The sequence below is a fragment of the Macaca mulatta genome, chromosome 1 (genome assembly GCF_049350105.2).
Source record: "Macaca mulatta isolate MMU2019108-1 chromosome 1, T2T-MMU8v2.0, whole genome shotgun sequence".
Classification (NCBI taxonomy): domain Eukaryota; kingdom Metazoa; phylum Chordata; class Mammalia; order Primates; family Cercopithecidae; genus Macaca; species Macaca mulatta.
In genome coordinates, this window is record NC_133406.1 from 138,987,955 (window position 1) to 138,996,612 (window position 8,658).

The following is an 8,658-nucleotide window of genomic DNA, read 5'->3' on the forward strand; positions in this document are numbered from 1 at the left end:
GATAGATCTGTCTGCAGTCGAGTTGTAAAATACACTTTTTTTACCCCATCTTCCTCTTGCAGACACTTCTTCCTACCTCCAGCCTCAGCCTCACATTCTGGGGCCCAGCCTTGAGTCATCTTGACTAAAGACCTATCCTCAGCCTTGGGTCTTGGTCTGATAACAGGGCTCTGTCTTGGTACCTGTTTTGGTCCTGTTGATGCTGTTACGGGTATCGTCCCAATGCTCCCTCTGCTAGAGCACCTGGGTTGCTCTTGCCAATCCCCTCCCAAAGAGATTCCTAAGTTATCAGGCCTATGGCTGTTGCCCTGGTGCCTACTTGCAGACAATTGTGCTTGAGAACACACCAGAAGCCCACTGCCAGCTTGTTTGTATCTCTTTTCAATTTGCCTGCTGGATTCTGATGCCATATGCTGTCCCCTCAGGCACCAAACTTTGCAGTCAGATGGAAACTTGCCCAGAGCCTGATGATTCCAGGGGTCTCCCATCCCTCAGTACCTGCCTTAGCCCTAGTGTCAAATTCAGTTCTATGGCCAAGCTTTTTGCTACATGTACCTGAGACAAGAAAACAAGACAAACGGTATGTATTTTATGTCTATAGAGCAGTTTATAATTTACAAAGTTCTTTCACATTATTTCATTTGACCCTCTGACACCAAACTCATGATACAAAAAATAAGAAATTTTCCTATTTCATAGATAAGTGCAAGTGACTTACTGGGGCAGTCAACTGTCCCAGTTTGTCCAGGGTTGAGGGGGTTCCCAGACCGCAGGACTTTCATTGGTAAAACCAGGACAGTCCTGAGCAAACTGGGATGGTCAGTCACCCTATATCACATAGCTAGTAAGTGACTGAGCTCGGAGTTGAACCCAAGGCACCTAGCCCATACTTACTGTACTTATTGAGTTATTGAACTCAATAGTTATTATTGCTAATATTATTGAGCTCAATAACTGTTAAATGAATGACAGACACCTAGTCTGTCTCCTCTCCACTGTGCCATGTGCTTCTCCTAAACAGCATTCTCTTCAGACTAATACATAAAGGTGTTGTTTGCCTTCTTTCTTCTTGAAATGCCAATCAGTGGAAAGGAGAGGGGAAACACTGCTTTGCAAGAGAAAAGCATCCTTGCATTAACTCCATGTCAGAATAATCACTGACAGTAATAATTTCAACAAAAGAATTAATTAACAGAGTGTGTAATTATCTTAACAAGAGCTTGAAATCAAAAATGATTGTGATGGGCCACTAACCCAATCAATATATGTATTCTGCCCTGGGATAATCTAAGACTGATTGCATATATGAATATTCAGTACATGTAAATTTTAAATCCTACCATCAGATAACAACAAAGGGTTGAAAGAGATTTAGTGGTCAGTATGTGTCCTTCCGTTCAACCTTGACTTCACTGAAACTGTCTCAGAAAAGAGAACAATTGGCATTCCTTTTAAAGATGTCCCACTGAGGCAAGCCCAAGAGCTTTTTCAGGTGCCACTTTCAGCCACCACTGAATGATGAGTACAGCTTAACTTTGCAGCTAGTAAAAGCAGTGCTGGATATCAGAGCCTGTTAACTTTCCCTCTACCGGAGTCTCTGTGCAGGACACAACCTCCAGTTTCCTATCCCCTCAAACCCCTGCCAGCTCAAGCTCTCCTCTGTCACCCAGGATGCCACTATCCCCCAAGACTGTGTCTAGCCTTTCTTTTGACATATTTCCTTAGTTAACTTATATGATCTTCTGGGATAATTTTTTTAAGAGATAGAGTCTTCTCTGTTGCACAGGCTAGAGTGCTGTGGCACTGTCAATCATAGTTCACTGCAGCCTCAAACTCTTAGGCTCAAGTAATCCTTCCTTTTTCAGTCCCCCGAGTATCTGGGATTACAGGTGCGTGCCTCCAAGCCCAGCTAATTATTTTATTGTTTGTAAAGACAAGGTCTAGTTGCTGACCAAGCTGGTCTGGAAGTCCTGGCCTCAAGCAGTCCTCCCACCACAGCTTCCCAAAGTGCTGGGATTACAGGTGTGAGCCAACACACCTAGCATCTTTTGGGATAGTTAATTCCAAAGATTTGTATGCACCCAACATTTAACTTTTTTCCTTTCTGGATACCCATCATTCACTCAGCAAACATTTAGGAAATGACTATAATGTGTCAGGCACTGTGCTAGGTACTGAGATTAGTCATAGAAAAGTTACAGGAGTTCGTGAGGCCGTTAAGGGAACACAGAATAGAAAAACCATTCCTGGAAGAGAGGACAGCATCACATATACAAAGCAATATGCTCAGAATACTACAAATGAGTTCAAAAGAGCAGGAAGCAGGAAGTCTCTAGGAGTTGGCACCCATGGCCAACTGGATAATTCGGTACTTTGCCAGGAAGTCTTCTCTGGCTCATTTTGAGAGAAGCAATAGCTTCTGCCCCTCACCTGGAATAAACATAAAGCATTCAAGACCTCCTGAGGCCATCGTCTCTTATTTTCCAGTTTCCAATTGTTTTCCACTGTGAAAATATCTTAGCTCCTATTTGCGTTTTCTTTTCCATCTGTCTCTCTGTATATACCCTATATGCTAATCGACACCAATGTTTTCTGCCAGCAACCGCTGGGAAGGGTGGAGTAGCCATCGCTTCCTGAGACCCAGGAAGAAGAGAAAACCATGAGGTTATCATCTCTGTGCTATGATTAAGCCACTGAGTGTTTCCTTCAAAGTCTGGTTAACCTATCTTAACACAACCTCAAATACTTGTCTCTGCGAAGCATACTCTATCAACTGAAGGAACAGAATCCCTTACACTCCCAAAGATGCTTTCCAATGGCAGAAAGGTAGCTAAGCAGAGGACTGGCTTAATTCAGGCAGTATTCAAAGCCATACCAAGAAAGGGAAGGGAACTGAAAGAAGGCTAGGAAAAGCAAGGGAGGAGGAGAAAGTGGCTCTCCAGAAAATGTTCCTGGCTCTCAACACTATTACGGGCATGACAATCACGTGCCTGCTCCACACACAGGCTCAGCTAGGAGTGATTCCACAAGTCCTACCCGCCGAGCCTGAGCTGATTGGAAAAGTGATAGGATCTGATCCAAGGTCTGTCACCCCACAGGCTGGACAACGGCCTGTGAAGCAGCCTGAGAATGATGATACTGATGGCTGTAATAATAGTAGCTATGATTCATTAGGGGTTACTATGTGCATGGTAGATAATTTATCTCACTTAACCCTCACAACAACTCTTTGAGGTAGATACTATTATTATCTCGCTTTCACAGATGACAATACATGTTTCAAGAGGTTTCACAAGTCTGCCAAGCTCAGAGGATTGAGTCAAACTCTGGTCTGTCTGATTTTAGAACCAAAGCCTTCCTCACCTTTCAGTATTGCCTTTCATTCATTTATTTATTTATTTAAAAAAAATTTCTTCTGTACCCATTATTAACCAAGCACTATGGCAAGTGCTGGGGATACAGTGGAGGCCAACACTTAAAAAGACCCTGGCCCCTGAGGCTTATACTGTACAGAGGAGATAGATACACAGTAAGCAAATGATACAAATAAGTACAGGCTGCATTCAGTACTATGAAGAAGACAAAGGGTTTGTTATGATAGGTATAGGGGAGGCCGGGTGTGGTAGTTCACGCCTGTCATCCCAACACTTTGGGAGGCTGAGGTGGGCAGGTCACTTGAGTTCAGGAGTTTGAGACCAGTCTAAGCAACATGGCAAAACCCCATCTCTACAAAATTTTTTTAAAAAAGCTGGGCGTGGTGGTGCATGCCCGTCATCCCTGCTACTCAGGAGGCTAAGGCTTAAGGATCCCTTAAGCCCAGGAGGTGGAGTTTGCAGTGAGCTGAGATCGTGCCACTGCACTCCAGCCTGGGTGACAGAATGAGACTCCATCTCAAAAGAAAAAGAAAAAAAGAGAAAGAAAGGAGAGGTGTAAGGAGACTCACTTAGGTGGTTAGGGAAGCCCCCTCAAGGAAGGGGCATTACACTGAGATCTGAAGGATGTGACAGAGCCAGTTATAAAGTGTCCCGAGAAAAAGGCAAGGGAACAAGTGCAGAACAGGCCAATCAAAAAAGAAACAGAGGCCAGTGAGGCCGGGTGTCTAGAGAGCTTGGCAGAGGCCGGACGTCACGGGCCTTAAAGACCACCAGAGCAATTAGAACTGGCTTCCAAGTGCAATGGCAAGATACGAGATAGAGTTAAGCAGTGGAGAGTGGAGATGGCTGGTTTACTTTTTATTAAAACGAGAAGGGGCATAATGTAGTAGTTAAGTGCATAGACTCTGGACCCAGAATGCCTGCACTCAAATCCCTGACTTGCTGCTTACCAACTCTGTAACTGTGATAACCTCTTCTGTGCCTCAGTTTCCTTATCTTTGAAATACAGACACTAACCAGACCTGCCGCAGAGGGCTGTTGGAATGATTAAATTAATTATTATTTGAAACCACGTAGAATACTCTTTGGTACCTAGTATAAACATGCTTAAAAAATACTTAATTTCCATGGTGAAAATATAATTTCCATGGTGAAATAATAAACAGATAACTAATAGATGTCTTTACAAATATAACCATATAAATTTGTTTTGTAGACATACAGAAATGTAATATCAAAAGCATGTTTTCCTTTCAGTGTAGACTTTTTACATTGTTCTTTCTCTTTCTTCCTCTTTCTCCCTCTCCACTACATCAGCAACTGCTCCCGCGTAAGGTAATTTATGTCAGGAACGCCATATGTTTCCGACCACAGAATTCTAAATAGGCAGACATAAGATTTATGTGCATACACATGTGTGGCATTCTTTTATCTTTGTTTTGCAAAAATTAAATTACTATGTACAATTGACCCTTGAACAACTCAGGAGCTAGGGACGCCAACCCTCTGCACAGTCAAAAATCCATGTATATCACCACCACCAGAAAAATATAAAAAGAAAAAAGAAAAAAATCTACTTATAATAGTTTTGACTACCCCAAAACTGAATTACTAGTAACCTACTGTTGACCAGAAGCCTTAATGATAACATAGACAGTTGATTAATACATATTTTGTATGTATATGGATTATATATGTATTCTTACAGTAAAGAAAGCTAGAGAAAAGAAAATGTTATTAAGAAAGTCATAAGGAAGAGAAATATATTTACTATTCATTAAGTAGAAGTCAACCACCATAAAGGTCTTCATCCCTCATTGTCTGCATAATGAGTAGACTGAGGAGAGGAAGATGAGGTAGATACCTCTGTCTCAGAGGTAGCAGAGGCAGAGAAAGTGAAGGAGGTGGAAGGGGAGGCAGGAGAGGAAGGCACTCCCTTGGTGTAACTTTTATTGAAAACACACACACACACACACACATATAAGTGGACCCACACAGTTCAAACCTGTGTTGCTCTACTGTCAACTGTATATCTTTTTCTCACTCAAACCAGTATAACTCCATTTCATCATTTAAATGAGTGTATCCTGGTCCATGGGGGCAGATATACCATAATTTATTCAGCTGTTCCTCAACCAATGAACGTTCATTTATCCCCAGTTCTTTTGTTGTTACTAACTCTGTATCAGTAAACATTATTGTTCAAATGACCTTACAGTCTAGTGGTTTCACCTCTATGAAGTAGATTTCTAGGAGTGAGTAGATTTTTAGGAGATTGCTAGCCTACATTACATAATTGTTATTTTCTAAATAGAGATAGATGAAAGATCACTTGTTTAAAAGACTAATACTGTTGTCACTTCCTGCAGGAAGATATGCAAATGCTCATTTGCCTACATCCTTGCCACAGCAGGTCATTTTTGGATGGATACCAACTTATGTTACTTTTTTCATAAAAATATATTTAATGAAAATGTACATGTAGCAAAAATACACAGATTATAAGTATACAGTTTGGTGAGTTTTGACACGTGTTTATACCATGTTATACCATGTCACCAACACCACGATCAAGATATAGAATATTTCCAGCACCCCAGATAATCTCCCTTGCAGCCAAACCCCACCCTCTGTAAGCAACCACTGTTTTGATTTCTATCAACGTAGATTAGTTTTTTGTGTAATTAAACCTCCTATAAATAAAATCATGTAATGTACTTTTTGGTGTCCGGCTTCTTTTGCTCAATGTAATGTTTCTGAGATACATCCCTGTTGTTGCATGTATCAATAAGTAAACAGTAGATAATCAGGGCTGGGCATCGTGGCTTGCACTTATAATCCCAGCTACTCAAGAGGATCACTTGAGCCCAGGAGTTCAAGGTTAAAATTTAAATGAAACAAAATGTACGGATTCCATATGTTCCATTTAGTTTTGACAGTTGTATACACCCATTTAACCACCATGCCAAATATTTCCATAATCTCAGGCTCTCCTGGTCCTTTGTGGTTCATTCCCATGCCACTTTACTCCATCCAGAGTCTGTTCTAGAGCTTTATACAAATGGAATCATAGAGTATGTACTCTTTATATCTGCTTTCTGTCATTAAACATAATGCTTTTTTTATTCATTTGTGTTGTTGCAGTTAATGGTAGTTCATTCCTTTTTATTACTGATTAGTATTTCATATAGCACAATTTGTTTCTCCATTTTCCTGTTGCTGGACATTGGTGTTGATTCTCATTTTTTAGATTTTCTGTATAACACTGTCATAAATTTCTTGTGCAAGTCTTTTTGTGGACATGTATTTTTATTTCTTTTGTATAAATACCTGGGATTATAATTGTTAGATTATAGTTTGATGTATAAATTTGTAAGAAAATGACAAGCAGATTTCCAAATGTAAAATTTTGTAAACAAGGTTTTTTATGTAACAAATCATGTTGTCTCCAAGTAAAGACAGTTTCATTTCTCCCTTTGCAATCACATGCATTTTATTTCTTTTTCTTGCCTTATGGTATTGGCTAGTGTCTCCAGTGCAGTGTTAAACAATAAGTAATAAAAGCAAACTTTCTTGCTTTCTTTCAAGACTTACAGTGAAAGAATTTAATATTTCTTTTAATTATTATTTCTTAAGACAGGATCTTGCTCTGTTGCCCAGGCTGGAGCACAGTGGCACAATCATATATCACCATAACATCAAACTCCTAGGCACAATCATATATCACCTAGGCTCAAGTGATCCTCCTGCCTCAGCCTCCTGAGTAGCTTGAACTACAGGCATATGTCACCACACTTGGCTAATTTTTGTATTTTTTTGGAGAGATGGGAGTCTCTGCATGTTACTCAGGCTGGTCTTGAATCCCTGGCCTTAAGCGATCCTCCTGTGTTGGCCTCCCAAAGTGTTGAGTTTACAAGTATTAGCCACTGTGCCCAGTTTGCATTCAATATTTCATCAATAAGTATAATGGTGGTTTTGCAGACACCACCACCGCCAGGAGCCCAGTACTACCCACTATGGTCAATTCCACTGATCTTTGACATCGCCATCAACAGCCAGTCCTTAGGCCTCATCTCCTTCAAGCTGTTTGCAGGCAAATTTCCAAAAACAACAGAAAACTTTCATGCTCTGAGCACTGTAGAGAAAGGATTTGGTTATAAGGGTTCCTGCTTTCACCGAATTATTTCAGAGTTTATGTGTCAGGGTGGTGACTTCACACGTCATTATGGCATTGATGGCAAGTCCATCTATGGGGAGAAATTTGATGATGAGAACTTCATCCTGAAGCATACAGGTCCTGGCATCTTGTCCACAGTAAATGCTGGACCGAACACAAACGGTTCCCAGTTTTTCATCTGCACTGCCAAGATTGAGTGGTTGGATGGCACACATGTGGTCTTTGGCAAGGTGAAAGAAGGCATGAATATTGTGGAGGCCATGTAGCGCTCTGGGTCCAGGAATGGCAAGACCAGCGAGAAGATCACCATTGCTGACTGTGGACAACTCTAATAAGTTTGACTTGTGTTTTATCTTAACCAACAGACCAATCCTTCTGTAGCTCAGGAGAGCACCCCTCCACCCCATATGCTTCAGTATCCTATAATCTTTGTACTCTCACTGCAGTTCCCTTTGAGTTCTGTCTTTTCCTTATTCCCTTTCTATGCCTAGCTGGATTGCAGAGTTAAGTCTGTAACTATGAAATAAAAACTAAATAACAAAAAAAGTGCATAATGTTATCTGTAAGTTTTTTATAGACACCCTTTATGAAAGTAAAGCATTTTGTTTCTATTCTATTCTTCCTTTGCAAAGGTTTCTAATTATGAATGGATATTCTATTTTGTCAAATGCTTTTTCTGCATATATTGAATATAACTATCATAGTTTTCTCTGTTTTTCTTTTATGTGTGAGTTACACTGATTGGTTTCAAGAAGACCTTGAACTAAGCTTTCATTCTTAAGATAAGCTCTACTTGGTAATAATATATTATCCATTTAAGTCATTGCTAAATTTGATGTACTAATATTTTGTTCAGAATTTTTGCATCTGTGTTCATGAGGAATACTCATCTATAATTTTTTTATTTCTTTGTTTTATTATCTGTTTTTAAAATTTCTTTGACAGGCTTTGATGTCAATATAATTCTGGCCTCGTGAAGGAAATTTGGGGCAGTTCCCTTCTCCTATATTTTTTAAGAAGTTTGCAGGCTGGGCATGGTGGCTTATGCCTGTAATCCCAGTCTGAGGGAGTCTGAGGCAGGAGGATCACTTGAGTCCAGGAGCTTGA

General features: G+C 40.3%; 1 pseudogene; it reads left to right on the plus strand.

The window, feature by feature from the left end:
* Positions 1-2,975: 2,975 nt before the first annotated feature.
* LOC144337514 (peptidyl-prolyl cis-trans isomerase A pseudogene) lies at positions 2,976-8,030 on the plus strand (annotated as a pseudogene).
* Positions 8,031-8,658: the final 628 nt, after the last annotated feature.